Raw genomic sequence first — 13472 nt, forward strand, 5'->3', positions numbered from 1 at the left:
GCTTGTGGATCTTAAAAGATGTTTCCCAGAATTTCAGACCCAGAAGTTTGGGTTGTTTCAACCAAACTTTCATCAAGAAGGAAATCAAAAAATCAGCACTTAAGCTTGTGGATCTTAAAAGATGTTTCCCAGAATTTCAGACCCAGAAGTTTGGGTTGTTTCAACCAAACTTTTATTTTGAATAGAAATGAAAGTCACTATTCCTGAAGTCAATTTTCAGAAGTAGGAAGAAAAGGAAGAGGCAAGAATAAATCAGTACAGGAAAAGCATGTCTATTACTGCCTAAGTCTAATGAAGTAAGATACCAATTTATCAACAGTAAAACTCATTTGATTGCGTCAAAAAAAAAAATAATGGCTTCCATCCTTACGTTTTTGTTCTCATCATCATTGTTTTTGTTGACGTCCAGGGGAGAGTTTGAAAAATAATAAATCATTGCATCTGGTAGTAGGAAGGCAATGTGCTGTGAGTTGCCCAATGCTTGGAAATAAGGTATCAGGTGTCCGTGCATTCTAGCCCACCAGGTGCTATCTCTGGATGAAGGACTAGGCCTATAGGTACTTTTATATCTTATATCTTCTTCCCATGTGTTGCTTTTTTACTTTCTCTTTTTCTGGACAATCACCAGCTAAGGCATTAAAATCAGCCATGTCTAGTTGCCATCTGGGTGTGTGACAGGAAAGTCAGTTGAGTGGAGAGGATTACTGGGAAGGCGAGGGAGATCATTCCACTTCACAGCCGTATCCTGGGGGAGCACATGCCCAGGATAAACCAGCTGATGATAAACCAACTGCAAAGAAAAAAAGGGAGATACAGTCCAAATCTGAAAAGTGGGATTTAGCTGGAGAAAAGTTGGGAGAAGGGGATGTACAAGGGAGCTCGGGCAGCCTAGAAATGACCGTGGCAATTTCAGAAATTGATTTGAGATGAGTCCAGAAAATCAGTTTGCGAGAAAAGTGAAGTAGTTGTTTTTCTGCCAAGGTTTATGACTCTATTATTTTCATGCATCTATATTAAAATCCATACATTGCCATGTTCCCTCCAGGGATTCCCCCATTGTTTCACACCTTTAGCACACACTGCCGAAAGCTGACTCTGGATTTCATCTCAAATGAAAGTGTTCACAGTTTGAATTTGCAAAGAGTGATACTCATTCCCTCTAAAGCACCAACAACCTATAGAGAGGTGAGAAGCTTCATATTTTTAAATTTCTGGAATCTATACAGCAAATATGGCATATGTACATACATATGCATATATACATGCATACATGTTTACACCATATGCATATGTATACAGATGCATATATATACAAAATATACAGACATACATCCTAGGAAATGTTAAGGAACTGACAGAATCAAGAAGTTTGTTGTATTTTCCTAGGACATTTATCCTATTTCTTTGTAGGATTAGATCCAAAGAACTCCATTTTATAGGGAACTGCAAGCTAGGAAGAAATAATGCAGAAGCTCCATTCCAATTGGTTTTCAGGGGAAAACAATTAATTTAATCATGGAAAAGCAATATTGTCTAGGAATACTATTGCACTGAGATCAGGCGTTGCTGACTTCGTGTGATCATAGTTTCTTGGATGTAGTTGATAAGCATACTCCAAGGTGAAAGAGAGAGGAAATCACAGTTATGAAAATAGAGCTTAAATAGAGCTTGAAATGTTATAAGATGGTATTCTCTGAGTAAGTCCTCCTAGTCTGATTCACTTGGGAGTGGGAACTACTAGATTAATATAACATAAACTAGAAAACCAGCACTAATCTAATCTACTTGTGACATTAAAAACCCACTTCCTGGGGTACCTGGGTGGCTCAGTTGATTAAGCATCTGAATCTTGATTTCCATTCAGGTCACGATCTCAGGTTCATGAGATCAAGCCCTGCATCAGACTCTGTGCTCAGTCAGCACAGAATCTGTATGAGATTCTCTTCTTCTCCCTCTGCCTCTCCCCCTGTTCTCACTCTCGCTCTCAAATAAATAAATACATAAAAATCTTTAAAAATCCACTTCCCTTCTTTTCTTTCTTTTTTTTTTTTTAAACTGGCACCTTGGAAGAATTTCTTGCTACTAGACAAATAACTTAGTGATAAGTGCCAAAAAAGTCTAAATTCTTGAGAACATCCAGTTTCCCTTAATTACATCATTTTTCAATATTCTTATTAAATGTCATTAGTTCTTTAACGGTTGTGTAATTTGTGCCCTGCATAAATGTACTCGGCTGCGGGATGCGATGAAAAAAAAAAAAAGAATCCAGCCCTGGATCTCTTTAAGTCACGTGCCCTGGGGAGGGGCTGCCTCTGCCAGGAAGGAGAGAGGACCTTTTCCTGATTCACTTCTACTGGCATCCTTGAGCTAACATCAGATCTGCTCTAGCTTCCTACAATGATAACTGAAACTTCCATTCTGTCTTCTCTTCTCTTTTCTCTGTTCACTTTCAAAATCCTCTTATTAGGGAGCCAGGGTGGCTCAGTTGATTAAGCGTCTGAATTCGGCTCAAGTCATGATTCCAGGATTCTGGGATCAAGCCCCACATCAGGCTCCCTGCTCAGTAGGGACCCTGCTTCTCCCTCTCCCTCTACCATTCCCCCTGCTTTCTCTCTGCATCAAACAAATAAAATCTTTAAAAAAAAAAAAAATCCTCTTTTCTAAGGCAAACTCTTTCGGTTGTCACCTAATTCTCTTCACCTCTGGTGACCCATTTTCTCGAGGTCTGACTTGACCCAGAAGTTTCTTATTTTGGTGTTGACCGTGATCACAATCTATTTAACCTCATGATTTTTGTTCCTGCTTCTGCAACAATGCAGCTTATCAGCCATAGCTCTTGTAGCAATGGAGCACAGTGCTGCGGGCAATGAAGGCTAATGCATGCAGCAGACAGAAGATTGCTTTCTCAGGGCAGGAATCTGAGCCAAGGAGATCAGGTAGGGGTAACTACAGTTCCCACACTGATAGACATGCCCAGAAGTGCCACACTTCCTTCATGGGCCTCAGCAGCCCTGGGAGCACAACACCCACCAAGGACTTCCAGAAATTGTTGCAAGGAAACTTAAAGTCAGAATGGAAAACTCACACAGTGATGTGCAAGTCAACCTAAAACTATAGATACAACCACATTTCAGAATCTGGTTTGGTATAGAGAACATAATTTGTTTTTGTAGCAAGCTTATGTAAAGTATATAGTGGACTATCTCATAAGATTAAGTTCAAAACATTTACTTAGGCAATCATTATACAGTTGTGACCTGTGTTGAAGTGAGCCTGTACAAATATATCTAGTGTTAGAGTATGGAACATCAAAGTTTAAAAAATATAATATGGAGGACTGCCTGGGTGGCTCAGTCAGTTGAACATCTGCCTTTGGCTCAGGTTATCATCCCAGGGTCCTGGGATCAAGCCCCAAATTAGGGTTCCCTGCTCAGTGGGGCGTCTACTTCTCCCTATCCCTCTGCTGCCACCTCCCCATTTATGCTTGCTCTCTCTTTCTGTCAAACAAAATCTTTAAAATATATATAAATACATATGTGTGTGTGTATATATATATATATATATAATGTGTACTTATATATATATAAAATATGGAATATAGAAAGTAGACATGATAGCCTACAGAAATAAAGGAACTAGTTATAAAACACAGTGATTGCTTACTCAGGGTTGGAGATTTTAGGCCGGTAGATTCAATAGGTATCCATCCTTTAAGGGGTAAAACTATCCTTATAGTCTTAATTTAGTCTCTCCTTAATTTAGGAGAGGCATTCCCTAAAATTAAACAAATCTATTTTCATCAAATGAGACTTCTGATTAAATGTTGTAGCCTCTGTCTATTGCCTACAGGGGAAAAAAATGCTGATCTGCTAACAAGAGTAATTCAATCCTAGCTACAGTTATATTTTTCATTACAAGTGAGTAAATTGATATTCTGGTTTATACATCTCTCTCTGTCTTTATTGAAATGAAGCAATTTCCTAGGGTCTAATTGTCTCAGAGTTGTGATAAGATCAAATTTCCGGCCTTGCAAAGCTGAAGACTAGACCCTGGAAAGTGATAAGTCAACCACTGGACCATATCTCTAATTGGCTCTCCTAAGCTTAGTAGCCACAATCCCCAGTGGACATCACAACATCATGAACCTAGGAAATCAACACACCTTGCTTTCTGAATTTTATATGAATTTCATTTATTTGCTTTCTTAATACTTTCATTTAGTATATTTACTGAGAGATGTTCACCACATTAGCAGTTAAGGGACATACGTAGTTTATACATAGTGAATAATTTAAATTTAATAACTTAATTTAAGAGTCATTTTTAACACATGCATAATTTAAGTTAAATTCCAGTATTTCTAAGGCTGAGGGTGATATTTAATAACATAAAATTGGAAGGAATATGAAGCCAATATCTTTTGCATCAGATGCAAACCATTTTCCAGTTCTCAACCTAGAGGCCATTGTCATTTGATCAAAAGCTAGCACAGCCCATGTGGTCCTGTTAAACCACAAGAGAAGAGACAGAAACTATTTTGGGCCAAAGGTAGCTTCAGCCAGAATGTTTCAAAGCTTATATCACAGGAAAATTAAACTCCTCACTTTCTAATTAAAAGAGCTAAGGGGTTAAATAAAGAATTGATGAGAACTGCACTTAAAATTTTATAGTTGAGAAATTACACTAAAGACTGGGAATTCTCTGCAATCTGTACAGTATTAAAGATCTACTATTCCCCCCCATTCCTGTGCCACAAATAAATGCCTATTGTAATACTGTGATTTTTAATGGAAATATATATTTGGTCTTCATCTCTGTCTCTAGCACAAAACTCCAAAACTGTTGGAATTTCCCAAGTGATTAGAGTGATAAAGATGTCTTTTGTTGTATTACTGAAGTGACTTTTGGAAAGCACCTAGGCTGGAGGCGAGCTGCCAAGGGACCCAACCAGGTGGATCAGTCATTAATGGCCAGTGATCAGTCATGCCTATGTAAGACACCTCCATAAATATCCAAAAGGACTGAGTTCAGAGAACGTCTGGGTTGGTGAACACATGAAGATTTGAAAAGAATGGTGCTCTTCCAGAGCTGCACATATTTTCCCCATACCTTGCCCTATGCATCTCTTCCACCTGGGTGTTCCTGAGCGATAGTTTTGTAATAAACTGGTGATCCAGTAAGTCAAATATTTCTCTGAGTTCTGTGAGCCTCTCTATTAAATGAATCAAACCCACGGAAGGGGTCATGGAAACCTTTGATTTATAGCCAGTGGGTCAGACATACAGTGGCTGTGTAACAATCTAGGCTTGCAGCTGGCATCTAAAGTGAATGTGGGAGGAGGGGAGACTTGTGGGACTGAATCCTTAACCTGTGGGGTCTGATGTTATCTCTAGGTAGGTAGTGTCGCAATTGAGCTACATATTCTGTGGTCTGTACCTAGGTTCATTTGGATCCATTGACCTATCTGATTATCCTCAGGCCAATACCATACTTTTTATATCATTATAGCTTTGAATGTCACTTAAAGAATTTCTCTGCAACTATTCTTACCATAAGTAGTCTTCAGGCATCACTTGACTTCAATTCTGGTCCAATGCTTATTGAGAATGTCTTTTTGTTTTTTTCCAATTCCCACATAGATAGGTTTGAGTTTCCATGGGGGTATATTAACGGACTAATTTTACATTTTAGTCCATTTTATTCAAAGAACATGACCTTTCATTTCCTGGTTTGGAGAATTAACTGATGCTTTGATAGCCTAATTTAAGGAAAGGTTTGCACATGTTCTATGGAATTTTAAAAAGAAAACATACTCTCTGTGGTACACAAAGTTTGCTAGTTGTCTATTAAATGAGAAATGCCTTTCTTTAATAATTTTCAAATAACTAGTTTGCTTAAGTTATTCCATTTTCTTCAACAAATAATTATTTGAATTCTGCAGGGGCACTGGGTAAAAAGTGAGCAGAAAGCTACATGGTTCATATCTTCAAATATGAAAGTTGGATATGTTGATGTTTATCTGAATAATTTACATATTCCAATTTGAACTTTGTTTCCACTCCTCTCCACTCATTGAATCTCATCGCTGTTAACTCTTTCTTCACATCTGCCTTCACATAGAGTGTCTCAGTTTTACCCACCCATGACTGATATGATTTCTTCATATTGTTCATCTTGCTTGTTTTGGCCAATAATCCATTTTAGTTTGTTTTGTTTTTAAGTAATGCATGAGTTTTAAATACTATATTAAAAAATTCCTTATTTCCTCAATCTCTATTTTTATCTAAACATATTTACCATTTATGACTTCCTTTTTTCTTGGCCATATATTCTTGCATCATACTGGAAACACCAATCATCTGTATCCCACAGTACAAATTTTCAGAAGTATACCTTTTGTCTGAGTCTTCAGGATGTTGTTCCCTTTGTTTTTGTTCTGCTTTATTCATTCATAGATTCATATTTTTCTCTTTAGTCATCTTTACACAAGATAAGGTTGAATTTAATTCTTACCATTAGAGAAAGTTTGCATTTTGCCTTCGGGTTCAATGATCTTATTATTTACTGACAGTTGAGTTCTAGTCTCAAAATCTATAGCTGGAAAACAGACAAGCAATTTTCAACCTAATTTCCTAGAAAATATGTACTTATACTCAGGTTATCTGATTTTTTTTTTTTTTTTTGCTTTTATGGTATAAGAGTTCTTAGTGTTTTGGGATATTAACTTCTTATCAGATATATAATATGAAAATATTTTCTCCCATTCTGTGGGTTGCTTTTTCACTCTGTTGATATGTCCTCTGATGCACAAAAGTTTTTAAATTTGATGTAGTCTCATTTGTCTACTTTGGCTTTTTGCTACCAGTGGTGATATTTTTAATAGTATTCCCAGGCACTTAGTCAACAACAAACCTAATAATTTTCAAATGGCCAGAGCTTAATTTGTTTGTTTATGAAGTATGTTATTAGAGATACAAATCCTAGAGGGTCATTGTGAAGGGCTGCTATCTAAGCATTCTGTATGAAGTTTCCAAATTTTCTCAATTCACAACATCCTTAGTGTCTTATGAAAAAATGTCACCCCCTAAGTCTAAAGAAACACCAAACATTACTGTTTATTAAGTAGTTTGGTACTAATAGGCCCTAGAGCAAGTCTCCCAGGAAGATGGCATCTCATATACTGTAGCAATCACAGGAGAGACATCCCATAACATTTGTCCTATTCTATCAGTTAGAAGCAAGTCACAGATTTCACCCACACTCAAGGGGAATGGATCCCACAAGTATATGAACACCAAAAGTTGGAGGTCATGGAGGCTACCTTAAAGTCTGTCCACCACAATAGTTAATCTGAAAATAAGTATATGTTTAATCAGTGTTAATATTTGATATTCAGAGATGTAAGTGTGCTAAAAAAAAACTTGAAGAAAATTTAATTATCCAAATCATGTCTACTACCTTAATGAGAATTAGTTGTTATTGCATTTATTTTTAAATGTCAATTTTGACAAAAACATAACAGCACCTCACAGGCAATTTCAGAAGACTGGAAGTATTTTTAGTCATAATTTTGTCCTACATCAACACTCCGCAGTGAGGAACGTGACTATCTTCATGGAAGCATCATTTTTTAGTTATTTAATGATATGTCATTTGTATATTACCTGTTGGAAGGTGTTTAGGTGTAAATGAGCAAATCATACCAAATAAGGAATGATCTGATACAGATTGTACAGCTTTATGAAAGGGTACTGTGGTCTGGTTTCTGAAAGTTCCCTTATTTATTTATTCAGCAAATATTTCCTGTTCATTTACCATATGCCCTATACTGTGTTAGTTATTAAAGACACAAAGAAAATAGGTGAGTAGTTACAATAGATTGGTCTTTGTGTTAGTTCCTAAATATTTCCCTAGGAACTTATCCCATTCTGACTTCCTGAAGGTCCAGATTTCTTATGAATTACATTTTTATTAATTGTTTGGCAAGATCTTCATTACTCTCTAATCAGCTACATTTATTTTCTTTCCTTTTCATATTGATGAGCAATGGGCTCATTATTGCATTCATTTTAGAATCATTAATTTTACACTCTTCATTTCTTGGAATAATAGAATAGAATGACAGAAAGGAACTTCGAATGTCATTTTTTATAAAAATCCATCTGATCCTGGACTCCTGTGTACAACATCTCGGCCAACAGTATGTCCAATTCATTTCTACTTTCCGTGATGGGCAACTGCCTCCCTCCAAAGGCAACCTATTCAGTGTATGTCCACCCAATGTTCATTAAAGTACTGCCCAACAGTTGGGTATTATTGGAGGTGCTGGTTACACAATGTGGGAGTCAAACACTCACGGCCCTCACCCCTCAGGTGAAGACAGACAATAAGCAAGAGAGGAATTAATGAATGCGTACTGATAATGGGTTCAACAGGGAGGGAGCACGATGCTGTGATAGAGAAGAGCAGAGGATCGTCAGAGAGGGACTTTCTTGGAAATAAAAGTTAAGTCAAGATTTTAGGGATGATGAAAATACAGCTGTGTTGGTAGTGAGATGGCCCGAAACATCTGGGGTGTGCTTAAGGAACTGAAACAGAGCCGCCAGCGTAGCTCTGGCCTGGCAGACAATGAGGAAGAGTGGCATGCGAGAAGGCTAAAATGGAAATCAGTCTCCCTTTCATTCCTACTCATTAGTCCCAGTTTTCCTCCCTCTGGACCATTCAGAACAGATGGACTTGATCTGCCTCTAAGAGCATCTACTTGAAGCATCTCTCTTGGACATCCATGGCTTCCCTTCTCTCAGCGGAGCCTCTCCATCCCTTCACTCCTTCCTAGGACTGACGGGCCTCACTTCCTGAGAGAGTCTGGTCTGAGTTTCAAAGAATGTTCTTAGCAGTAAAAACACAATTATTACAAATTACCCTTTGGCCAAGAAGGAAATACCTCACTATTGCCACTCAAAAAAGTGTTGAGTCTTTTCACATATCCTCTTTAGACCTGGGAATTTGCCAGCTCTCTCGCTACTAAATCTCCCCTAGTTGTTCTAACTTCTGTAAAGAGCACCACCTTAACCCTGGCATCCCAAACTCTCCTGATTTTGTGCTCTCTCACACCCTTCTAAGCACCACGTTAAATCACCTCTGGTCTGTGACTCTCTGCTGCCCTCTTTTGGCTGTAATCAGGTGAGCCGATGACAAGCCCTCTGTTGTCACATCTCCCCGTACACTGAAGGCAGAAAAGCTCCATCCTAAAACAGAGCACCTCCCCTGAATTAAGTACATACCATTACCCAGACAGAAGGTACAAAACCCCCAGGATAGACCAGCCCTACCCATACATTGTATCTGTGCGTGTAGGTAAATATTTCACTCGCCCAGCTAAGCTTCTGGAAATACAGTAGATCAGAAATTTCTTGCCCTTTAAAGAGTATAGCCTAATATGGATCTAGCTGTATAAAATGGCAATACTGTACTTTAGCTAGCAGTACGATCAGGAAATTATATAATGTATAGGAGCATTTAAAAGGAGGAATATAGGGGCACCTGGGTGGCTCAGTGGGTTAAGCCTCTGTTCAGCTCAGGTCATGATCTCAGAGTCCTGGGATCAAGCCCCACATTGGGCTCTCTTCCGCAGGGAAAGCCTACTTTCCCCTCCCCCTCTGCCTACCTCTCTGCCTACTTGTGATCTCTCTCTGTCAAATAAATAAGTAAAATCTTTTAAAAAATAAAAAATAAAGGGAGGAATATAACCAAGACTTGGGGACAAAAGAGGCTTCAGGTCTCAAATTGTGATCTGAAAATGGGAGTAAAGACTGTTTCATACAGAACAAAGTTCAGCACATAGAGCCCAATACGCTTGGCCACTCTGCAGAAAATTAGGTCACTCACATAGCACTTGTCATCAATTCAGACCTTGGATCATTTATTCTGCTTCAAGATCTATTCATCCATCAAAAACTGAGGCCATCTTTTGGCCAAAGATGACTTCTAAGAAACCTAACAGCCCACCCACCTCAAATCTCTGCTGTCTTTCTGAGCACCCAAGGAAAACCTTCTTATTTGCTATCTTTAACCATATCATCAGCCCATAATACTCTGTTCTGCTTTCCCCTAACACAGCCACCATTGCCCCTCTCTGTCCCAAACTTTTCCACTGTGCCCTCTAGAATCCTCAGCTGAGTTATAAAATCCCTCTATATCCGCAGGCTTTTCACTGTTTCCTTCATCCCTCTCGTGTCATAAGTTAAACTTGTTTCAGCCATTTCAGGCTGCTTGAGTACTACAGACTGGATGGCTTGTAAACAACAGAAATCTATTTCTCACCATTTTGGAGGCTAAATCCAAGATCGAAGGGTTCACAGTTCTTGGGTAAGGACCGGCTTTCTAATTCATAGATGGTGTCTTGCTGTGTGTTAGAAGTAAGGGAGCCCTCTGGTGTGTCCTTTATACTGGGCCTGATTGCGCTCATGAGGCTGGAGCCTCAATCACAGCCCCAAGGCCCTACCTCCTAACATAGTCACACTGGGGATTAGGTTTCAGCATTTAAATTCCAGGGAAAACACAAACATCCAGTCTGTAGCACTCCTCTCAAAACCTTGTTTTTGCTGCAACCTTCTCAAAGGAAGGTTTCTCATTCTCTCCCATCCCAAATTCTGTTCTTATCACTGTGAAAGATGTGACATCCTGTTACCCAGTCACACTCTCACCTCCTAGTCACCATCTGTCACGTCATCTACTGTCACCTGATCATTAAAGACCTCAGCAGTAACTGTCTTCATCCCCCTCTGCTCTTGCCCTGGGGAGCTTCAGGATCCACACATATGATGGAAGCTACCGTGGGTTCATCACTTGAATGTGGATTTCCTCTTCCTCTCTGGCATCTCCATCTTGGTGTCGTGTACAGGATCTTATTCTCTGAATATCCCTGTAGTCATAAGCCACAGTGTCCTCTCTCTTTTCTCCTCATTCCACAGCTTCTCCCTGGTAAATCTTATTTACAATTACAGTGCTAATTTACACCTACATGCTAATAAATGCCAGATCTTTGCCTCCATTCTAGCATCTCTCTTGAGCCTCAGTTCAACAGGTAATGTTTGCGGTGGCCCACAGGCAGCAAAACTCAGTCTGTCCACAGATGAATTCATCCTCTCTTTCCCAAACAAGGTGCTTGTCCTCAGAGTGCCACATAAGTAGGTAAGCCAGAAATATGGGTTTCCTCTCTTTTTGTTCCCTCTCCAGATCCTCTGCCCACCCCACCTCAAGGTCATTTTGGTACTTACTTTCCATTGCCATTTGTCTAATTCCAGGTCTCCATCATCACTCAAATACATTGTCCCGGAGCTCACCCTGCCATTCTGCCAGTCCTCTCTTCATACTGCATCTGTAGTGATTCTCCACATGTGCCAATCTGATACCATTCCCCTGATTTAAAAATAAATAAAACACTTCAATGGAACCCTTCTGCCCTCAGGATGAAGTTCAGATTTCCCAATGTAGACTAACCTTCCTGTCTGATCTGGCCCCTTGTCACCATGCCAGCCTTGTCTTTTATTCCTGTAGTACTGTGCACCCCCAGGTGCCCCAACTATGCTGAACCACCGAACGTAAAAAGCTTCTCAGAACAGTGACAACTCTACTTGCATCTAAGACTAGAAGACTTCCTTATTAATTATCTGAGGGTGGAGGACAGAGGTTCTAATGAAACCCATCACCATGAACCCCCAGATATGTAAATAAAGATAGCTAGTTACACAAAAATTTAGTTTCTACAGAGAATTCTGCTAAGTCCTGAGGGGGTCACTAGAAAAAGATGGGGGGGGGGGACACCATTAACAAGAAAATTTTAGCTCCACCAGGCTCCTTAAATTATGACAACACTTACGCATGATTGGCCCAGAATTTAGGCTGCAGTGAACCATCTCTAATGACTCAATTCCAAGGCTAATAGAGCCAAGCAACTCCTTGAAGAGCCTCTATGTCCCCTCATTTTTAAATCTCCAGACGCTGGCACATAATCAATGCCTCACTGTATGCTGGAAATCCCTTGCAGGGATTGTAGCCATGTTACCTGGATTCTCCGGGACGATTATCATCTCAACTATTCTTCTCTGTAAACCATGGAAATGTTATGTAAATTACAGTTTTGTGAAAATAATCGTGGAGAGGATCAAGTTAGTAAACACTGCAATAAAATGATACATGTTTAAAGGCAAAGAACAGAAATCAGAAGCCAAGGAATTACTGTGATACATCATGAAAACAACGCAGGCTAATCCATGTCACACATGTCTAGGTTTATAATGCTAAGTGTGCATACGAATAGATCAGGTAAAAATAAGCCATGTTAAGGCAACATTCTGCAAGGATGTCGCTCTCCTGGTTGGCTCAATCGGAGTATCAGAATTGAAATGAAGATCAAGAGGACTTGCCACCTTCTTGTTTTCTTTCTTTCCTTTCAGTAAATCTTGGGACTTCATGAATTATTTGAGAAAGCAGAAAAATCTGAGTCAATTACATGAAAACAATATACATTTAACATGGATTTAAGTCCATTATAGCAACTTACAACCACACTAACCACTGTTTTGATAGATGCTCACAGTCTCATTTATTTACTTAGTTAATACTGAGCACCCCCTATGTGTCAGATACTGTTCTAGGCACTTGGGATATAAATAAAACAAACAGAGGTCCCTGCTTTTAAGAAATTTATATTCTAGCCATAGAGAGACAGTATCAATAAATGTGTAAATTAGGGCGCCTGGGTGGCTCAGTGGGTTAAGCCACTGCCTTTGGCTCAGGTCATGATCTCAGGGTCCTGAGATCGAGTCCCGCATCGGGCTCTTTGCTCAGCGGGGAGCCTGCTTCCTCCTCTCTCTCTGCCTGCCTCTCTGCCTACTTGTGATCTCTCTGTCAAATAAATAAATAAAATCTTTTTTTAAAAATAAATAAATAAATAAATGTGTAAATTAGTATGTTAAGAGATGATAAATTCTATGGAGAAAAAGGTGTAGGGCAAAGGGATTGGGAGTGCCAGTGAAGGCCATTAGGTGGCATCTGTAATAGGAACAGGGTGATCAGGGAGGGCTTTATTTGGAAGTAAGAGCAGCCACTCGAAAAGGGTGAAAGAGAGAACATGTTTTCAGGCAGACGGGCTAGCAGGACTGAATGTCCTATGACGGGAGGACTTTTCAGTGTGATTTCATATTATATCTTGATTATTTCCTTAATCTGCCCCCTTCATTGGACTATAATCTGCAAAAGAGCAAAGACTATATCAATTTTGTTCCATTTCTCTCCAGCATGATGTCTAGGGTTGGCACAGAGTAGGTACTCAAAAAATATTTGGTGAATGATTAAATACATGAAGGTTAACTTGTACATTTTACCTAATGAACTAGAAAAACTCTTAATCTGCTGTGACTAAGACAACATTGTCTGTTCTAGCTTACTCTGGATTTTGCTCCTTCATT

The sequence above is a fragment of the Mustela nigripes genome, chromosome 9 (genome assembly GCF_022355385.1).
Source record: "Mustela nigripes isolate SB6536 chromosome 9, MUSNIG.SB6536, whole genome shotgun sequence".
NCBI lineage: Eukaryota > Metazoa > Chordata > Mammalia > Carnivora > Mustelidae > Mustela > Mustela nigripes.